The 8,508-nt window shown below is 37.8% G+C and overlaps 2 pseudogenes across 2 annotated transcripts; one reads left to right on the plus strand and one right to left on the minus strand.

Annotated features, from left to right (window-relative positions):
- The first annotated feature begins 3,927 nt into the window (after positions 1-3,927).
- LOC101294629 lies at positions 3,928-5,919 on the plus strand (annotated as a pseudogene). The gene is made up of 5 exons (XR_184120.1): positions 3,928-4,564; positions 4,759-5,222; positions 5,322-5,411; positions 5,489-5,583; positions 5,682-5,919. The product of XR_184120.1 is annotated as an uncharacterized LOC101294629 (transcript).
- Positions 5,636-7,992, minus strand: LOC101299141 (annotated as a pseudogene). Its single transcript, XR_183903.1, has 3 exons — positions 7,851-7,992; positions 7,314-7,646; positions 5,636-6,955 (listed from the first exon to the last, which is right to left on the minus strand). The product of XR_183903.1 is annotated as an uncharacterized LOC101299141 (transcript).
- Between the last annotated feature and the right edge of the window lie 516 nt (positions 7,993-8,508).

An 8,508-nucleotide genomic window follows, 5' to 3' on the forward strand; every position in this document is an offset into this window, starting at 1 on the left:
ATACTGTATGGTATCTGGGACCCATGGATACACATAGTGTTGTTGTAGGTCATGAGGGTATTTATTTAAATATCTGGGACTCATGAGTACATTTCTTGGGTAATGTGTTAGATGCGTGGTTTTTAATTATTGATCCAATCTCTCTTGTGAATATTGGATGTAATTAAATGTTGTGTTGTTTTTAGTTTACTCATACGAGCTTTTTAGCTTACCGGGTTTGTTATTTACAACCCGGTGCACCATTCTTGGTGTAGGGGTTAGACCTGCAGGTGAGGATCAGCAGGGTTGAGGTGGAGGCTTAGTGGCAGGTTTTTTTTGTTGGGTTTTGGTTGTTCATTGTATATATTTATTTTTATATATACATTGGGATAGACAATAATAAACTCATGTGAGCGTCTCATTTTCTTGACTCTCGAGTTTATGTAAACAAGGAAATGTAATATTTAACTCAATATGGAGTTGTGTGTAAATTTTACTTTCCGCATTGAGTTTAGTTTCATTGGAAATTTGTTGAAACAGGTTTTTGGGATTATATTATTTTAAGGGATATTATGCCAAAATTTTTGAAAATTTTTGAAAATTTCCTTTCAAAAATTTTTCAAAAATTTGGGGCGTGACAAAAAAAGTCTTTAAAAATATAATTTTATTATATTTTAATAAAGATTTGTGATTTGGGCTTAAAATAAGTACCTTGTATTCAAATGGGCTACTAAAAAAATATTATCATTGAAATGGGGTTTGGCTTTTTCTATTTTGTGCAAATGGTCTTTTTCCCTAATTAAAAAAGTGTGTAGATTTCAATTTGGGGTGTGTGGATTTCACAATCCTATATGAGCAAATCACTTTTACAAATTTTCAAATAATTTGGTGATCGTTAAGTCATTCAAAACTTCGATTTATTTTTAATGATTTTGAACGGTCCATGTTTGATATAAAGTGGCAACTTTTTATTTTAATCTCAGTCATCCAATCTCAATAAATAATTAATCCAACGGTGTGGGCCGATCCTTAGAAATAGTTAAAAATAAGGATCCCTCAATGGAAAGACCCTATATATATATCTCGTCAGTGAAGCGAGGAAAGATATACCTCTGTTGCAACTATCTATTAGTAAAGTTGGATTTGCTTGCATAGTTACTTTGTAGGGATTCGATTAGTTATACATATATGACTTGGCATGAATCCAAACTGTTAACATGATTTTAAACCTAGTGTTGAGATTGGAATTTTATGTTGTGATTTTATTGAAAAGGTATAATAGAATGCGACTTAAGAAAATAAAAGTGAAAGGATTCTGGTTAAGCCTGAGAAATAATTAGGTAGGGATTGTGCCTCTATAGAGTGAAAGACCCAAAACTCAATCGGGATTTCACTTTACGGGGTGTGCTCGATGGCCTTAATACGAGCAAAAAGTCCTAACTGAGAATGAATTTGGTTAGGCGGGTTAAATAATTAAGTACAGATTGTGTCTCTTTAGACCATCTCCCATGGTAGGCTAAAAAACCAAATTTAGCCTATGATTACTCCCGCCATAAGCCAAATTTCAATTTCCAAAGCAAAAAATTTAGCCTAAGCAATTTTGTAAGCCAAATTTTGGCCTTGTAGGCTAAAGACCAAATAATATTTTATTCAGTTTTATTTTTTTCCAGATTTGCCCATCTACCTACCATCTTATTTCATTTTATATCCTTTTTAAATTTGAACTAAAAAATTTTTAATCCCTCACAACTACATAATTAAAAACTCGTTTCTATTTAATTTTTTTACCATTGCGAAGATCTCAACGAGACCTTTCATGTAAGCCCCATATCTAATATATTTAGATAAAATCATATACTTAATTAATTATTAAATTAAAAAAAGTACATAGCTTATTCATGAAAAGGGTTACATTACTTATTAAAACGTAAACAACATAAAATGCTAAACTTAACAAAATTACAACATAATGAAATAACTAACATAAAATGCTAAACTTATTAAAAACACATATTATTTTTCAATAAAAAAACCCATATTATAATAACCATTAACAGTAATTCGGTACTCCACCGCTTTCGTTACGAGGCTCCTCCATGTCCATCGCTTGTTCCGGTACCTCCGCTTCCTCTATAGTCTTTACCTTTTCCATATCCAAAAGGTCCTTCATAAAGACTCATTCCTCCATAGTCACCAATTCCTCTATAATTTGGCGTTGCTCCGTATTCACCGCTTGATCCATATTGACTTGAAACTTGAAGTGCGTTACTAAAGCTTCCAGAGTTGAATGTAGCTTATGTGTCACCTTGGAACGGATTCATGTTAGCAAAATTGTCATAGGCAAACATCATGGGCGATTGTTGTTGTTGGGATTCACGAGCTCTTTTTGCCTAATTTCATTTTTTCTCATCTCAAAATACTCACGATCTTTCGGATCCGAAATGGAATCCAAACTCATGAGCATAATTTTGTTATCCTCACGCTGACGTTGGATCTCTAATTTCGTAGCCGCATATTGCTCATGTTTAGCAGAAAATGCACATCTATCAGACATGTTTTTTTCTACCAACTCCTTTAGTCGCCGGTTTTCTTCGAGAATTTGCTCAGCAAGTTTTTTCTTTTCATTCTCCTCTTTTCTTTTATGTTTTGCTTTCTTTGTTCCAATTGGTCTATAGGATGATGATAACTCTTCATTGATAAATTCTTGTTCATCTGCATCAACATCGACATTCAAATCGACCTTAAATGATGGTGTACTTGATGACTTAGATGTGTGAGAACTCGATTGACCTCCTTCCAATGAATTTTTTCTTCTTTGGGGCTGAGCCGATACCATACCAGTAGTGTCCATCCATTTTTCAGCATCCTTGAGAATGCTCCACACATGCTCAAATTGAAACTTCTTTGATTTTTTATAGCTCGTATCATCCCACATTAATTTCTTTGCCTTTGTCATCTGTCAATATAAAGATAAGACAAAGTTATAATAAACAATAATTTAAATATAATATATAATGTTATTAAAATTGAACGAATTCTTACTATATCAATTTCAGAAGCACCACTACTCGGGTTGGTATATTCTACTTGTCGAACAGCACCGCGAAATTTGCTTATAACATATGAGAGATTAGAAAATCGACTTTGGAGAGAATATGAGCTTCGTACTTCATATTGATGCGGCTTTTGCTGATTCCACAGAGTAGTTATCCTTTCCCATATCTTATCCTTTTTTTGATTAACACCATGTATCGGATCTTGACTAACATCAAGATATATGTGGCACAAGAGTTGATCCTCTTCAATAGTAAAATTTTTTCCCTTAGAAGTATTCATTGAAGAAGAATATGAGATTCCTAGTGACACTACTGATATATATAGTTATAAAATATGCGATTTAATTTTGAAATGGTAAAACCAAAATCATGAATTTTGTAGCATAAATTTTGGTCAAAATAAGGAAGTTAGCATTGATCAATTCTGATGAAATTAGTGCAAACTTTCTTATTTTGAGTCAAATTGGGTTTGAAATCCTTCGTAACTTTCCCTTTTTTTTTTCTTGGAATGTAAATGTTTGAAATTCTTGTCTCCTTGATCAATAGGACCAATGCTGAATTTTGACTAGATGTTGAAAATACGAAATTCTGTTCGGGAAATCACTGTAACTTGTCAAACTTTTGGTTGAAAATGAGGATTCAAACTTTGTTGAAAAAAAGGAAGACTACGTACCTTTTTTTTTGTAAGGTTTGGGAAATAGGAAAGTTGATAATTGAAACCACAATCTTGACCAATTTGACACAAATTTCCCACGTCGACAAATATGAAATTCTATTGATTTCTATATAGTTATCACATTACTACTATATAAGTACATATGTAGTAATTCAAGGTAGTTTCATAACCTTAGAAGGAAAAAATAAACACTGCTCCCGTTTCTATTCCTCAACAATGAACCCTTCTCAGTTCTCATCATCTTCTATTTCATCAAACGATACTGATGGTTACTTTCATCAAGTCATGGCAGCATATGATGAAGAGCAAGATTTACTACTTCGCATGTACACGAATAATAACCTTCTCGTGGCGGAGATTCTTGATGATGAAGATGATGATGCTCAATCAAAATATCGTGGTGCAATTCCAGGCCATGTAATGGTCAATCGACCCCGAGAAGAAGCTGCATACAATTTATGGAGGGATTATTTTGCTGAGCGCCCAGTTCATGATGATGAAATATTTCGAAGACGCTTCCGAATGAGTAAAACTTTATTTCATCGAATTGCGGATGCTATCAAAGATCATGACACGTTCTTTGTACAACAATGCGATGGGGTCGGAAAGCTCGGTTTGTCATCCTTACAAAAGATCACGGCCGTTTTTCAAATGCTTGCGTATGGTGTACCTGCTGACGCTCTTGACGACTATTTGAAAATTGGTGAGTCTATTGCTATTAGATGTATGAAAAAATTTTGCCGAGCAATTATAGAGGTATTTGGACCATAATATCTAAGGAGACCTAACTCTGATGATATAGCAAGGCTTCTTTATATAGGCGAAGAACGTGGTTTTCCAGGAATGTTGGGGAGTTTAGATTGCATGCATTGGTGTTGGAAAAATTGCCCAAAAGCTTGGGCAGGAATGTACTCGGGCGGAAGGGATCACCAACCATTATTCTTGAGGCTGTAGCTGATTATGATCTTTGGATATGGCATGCATATTTTGGGTTACCGGGATCGAACAACGACATCAATGTGCTAGAAGCATCTCACTTATTTGCAGATCTTGTTGAAGGTAAATCTCCTCCGGTTAATTATACAATTATGGGAAAGGATTATAATGTTGGTTATTATCTAGCCGACGGTATATATCCTAAATGGTCCACACTTGTCCAAACTATACATGATCCACAAGGTCAGAAGAAAACTTTGTTCGCCACAAAGCAAGAATCATATAGGAAGGACGCGGAGCGTGCATTTGGAGTTCTTCGATCACGTTAGGCAATTATTAAAGGACCAGCACGATTTTGGGATAAACGTGTCTTACATGATATAATGACTACATGCATCATAATGCACAACATAATTATTAAGGATGAGCGAGATTTATCGGCTCCGATTAAAGAATTTAATGAAGCACCTGCCCCTACTGTTGAGATGGTGGTTGATGAAACAACAAGATTTAACCAATTTCTTGATCGTCATAGAAAAATTAAAGATAAGAAAGCTCATTATGAACTTCGAGATGTTTTGATTGAACATATTTGGCAGCAACATGGAAGAACATAAGTACAGAAGTCAATCTTTTGGGACCATACAATAATTCTACCTACAACATACTTACAGGCTTATGCAGCTGTCAAGTTTGCGGATGCATGCCTTCGCGGCCTGAGAGGAGATGCTGGTGTTGTGGAATGCTCTTTTGTTGCATCTCAGGTACTGTGTTCTTCCCTTCTCTTTTGTTGAGTTTGGAACTTTTAACATCTAATCGTAATGTTTGGCGTCTGTGACAGGTTACAGAACTTCCTTTCTTTGCAACCAAGGTACGGCTTGGCCGCAATGGTGCAGAGGAAGTCTACCAACTTGGGCCCCTGAACGAGTATGAGAGGTAAATAGTCCTCATTTTGTTTTCTGTACAATAGTATAAAACAGCAAAACAACTTCTTCATTTCCTCTTACAAACTCTATTGTCTTGGCCGTCAGCAGGATCGGTTTAGAGAAGGCAAAAAGAGAGTTGGCAGGAAGCATCGAAAAGGGTGTTTCATTCATCAGGAAGTAAATTTTAGTCACTTACAAGGGATCTGATAGTTGCTGTTGTTTCTCTGAATGTACTTGGAGGACATGAATAAACCAGGTAGTATTATACCGTCACATATTTAACCTTGCAAGTTCAAACATACGAAGCTTAATGTAAAGTATATATAAGAAAACATGTCTTCATTTCACTTTCATGGTGTACATGCTACATAACACTAACAAAGCAGCCCTCACATTCTCACTCCTCAAACCTTATTGGACAATCAAAGAGAGAAAAAACAATTGCAGCCTTTAGTAACGTATGGTATATTTACAGTATCAGACCTCATCTAACCCCATAATCTTTCAAAACAAAAACTGTTTCATTTTTACTCTATCAGACTCTATCCAGAATCCCATAAAAAAGACGATTTACAAGGTGAAGGGAATAGGGGGAGGTTGAGCTACGGGGTCCTGGACATGGAGACATTCCCGGACAGGACATTAGGTGTGATAGTATCCTCCAAGATGACAGGGTTAACTGGAACCACTCTCTCTGGCACAATTTTATCACCATCAACCTTGGCGAGCACCTCAAAATGCATCCTTACAGTCTCAGGCTTTGTCCTCCATGCTGGAAAACCTGTCCAGTCTATCCCATTTCCTTCTTTCACCTTCTTCTCCACCCCAAACCCAATCTTCAAAAACGTCTGCGCCGACACATCTGCCTTCAACAATTTAAAGGAGCCTTTTTGGTTTGCCTTGGGACCAAGAACAGTCGAAAGCAGTGTCTCAAAAGCCAGCAAGTTGCCATTCGACCCATTAACAGAAGTAAGGGGCCAAACAGTTGTGAAATATTTTGGAGTTAAAATGGTGGTCTCTTGGTTTTGTAGCTCAACAGACATGGGTCTTGTGTTAGCTGGTGATGACAACTCCACAAGGCCAGGAGCAAGCCGCTTAAGCTTGAGCTTGTTGTTCATGGAGGATGAGGTTGAAGCAGGGGATGTAAGAGCAGTTGGACCAACAATACGGAGAGACAGCAACGGAGCTGATTCGGTTCTAGAAGCATGACGTAGCCATTCAGCTAGGGCAACAAGCCCAGAAGCAACACCACTGCTAGTTCGATTCAATGGCAATGGGAGCTGAAGAGGGTGCCTTAGGCTCACTGACCTAGCACCCGTCACGGTAACCACAGCCCCTTCTGCTAAAATCACCTTCTTCAACACACCAGCATCCACATCATGCTGCCAACATTGGATCAAGTCAACGAATGTATCCATAGAACCAAACTCACACGACATTAGAAGCTAATAGCTCAATAGTTACACAACGACAATCTCGTGTCTTCGATATTGAACGAACTGAATCAGAATCCAATTCCCTAATTCCAGTCACGATCCAAATTTCCCTAATCCCAATCATGATCAGATACCCTAATTCCAATCTCAGTCCAAATTCCCTAATTCTAATCATAATCCAAATTTCCCTAATCACAATCATGGACAAATTCCCTCAATCCTAATCCAAATTTCCTTAATTCCAACATGACATAATGCTTATCATTTTAATGAACATTAATCAAACTTAAATTCCAATACGTACCGGAAGCGATAGCCTCATGTCTTTACCGTCCTGAATCCACAGCTCCATCGGGCCGGCCAACTGAAACGGAGCCAAAACCGGAGGCAAGCCTTGATCCAGCTTCTCCTTCTGGACCAACCCGTTCTCATCCTCGACCCGAAACAACGGGAGGTCAACGTACTCCCAGCGGTCAACATCCTCCAAAAGCTTAAAAGGCAGCACCTTGTTATCTACCTCCACGTCAAACTCATACGCCACCGAATGCCCCACCTGCGCTTCCCTCAGATCAAACCCCGATATCTTCAGATCATCGGCTTGGAATCCCATCCCTTTCACTATCGCCTCCTTCAAATCCTGGAATCCAAAATTTTCTTGAATCAGAATCCCATTCCCGTCATCCATAAATTTTCATAATCGAAATTAATAAAAAGAAACAAATTTGGGGTTGTAAACGAGAAAATATATGTGAATCAAGTTAATAAATTTCGTAATTTTACCAAGATCGATCTCGATCTCGGTTAAAGTAAAATGTGAAAAAGAAAAAAGGGAAAAACTTACCGAGATGGCTCTGGGACTCGGGTAGCGAGAATTCAGATCGGGGGTGGAAATTAGAGAGGTAGAAGATTGAAAGTGGTTGAGAGCTAAGAGGATCAGAAGGAGGGTGTGGAGAGCCATTTCTTGAGGAGGATTTGGGAATGGGAATGATGAAGAAGAAGAAGAATTAGAAGGTTTTAACGGTCTTGTGGAAGGTTTGAGAAGCGAGAAACGAGTGGTGGAGAATCTAGAGGGGTGGTGACGTGGAGGAACGGGACCAAATGAGAGGAGAGGAAGTTATGCCAAGGGACACGTGATTGGTTGGAGTCTGAGAGATTTGGAGGTGGTGACGTAGCGATACGAATTTAATTTTGCCGCGTCCGTGGTTCGCGGGTTAAAGGGCGTATGGGTGGAGGCGCGTAGGTGTTTGGCAACATGATCAGGTAGAGATCATAGCCAATGAGCAACGCAACATAACAACTCCGTCTTATGTTGCATTCACTGACACGCGAGGCTCTATTTGTCGATAAATTCTTGCGTGCGGTAACCACACGACGTGTCCCATGCGACCATCCAACCAGAGACGGACACATGTTATAATTTTGCTGACATGAACATTGTTGCAAAGACAAAAAGAAAAAAAAAAGGAAACGGAGGAAGCAGATCTCCGATCAAACAAGAT

The sequence above is a fragment of the Fragaria vesca genome, linkage group LG2, assembly GCF_000184155.1.
Source record: "Fragaria vesca subsp. vesca linkage group LG2, FraVesHawaii_1.0, whole genome shotgun sequence".
Taxonomy (NCBI): Eukaryota; Viridiplantae; Streptophyta; class Magnoliopsida; order Rosales; family Rosaceae; genus Fragaria; species Fragaria vesca.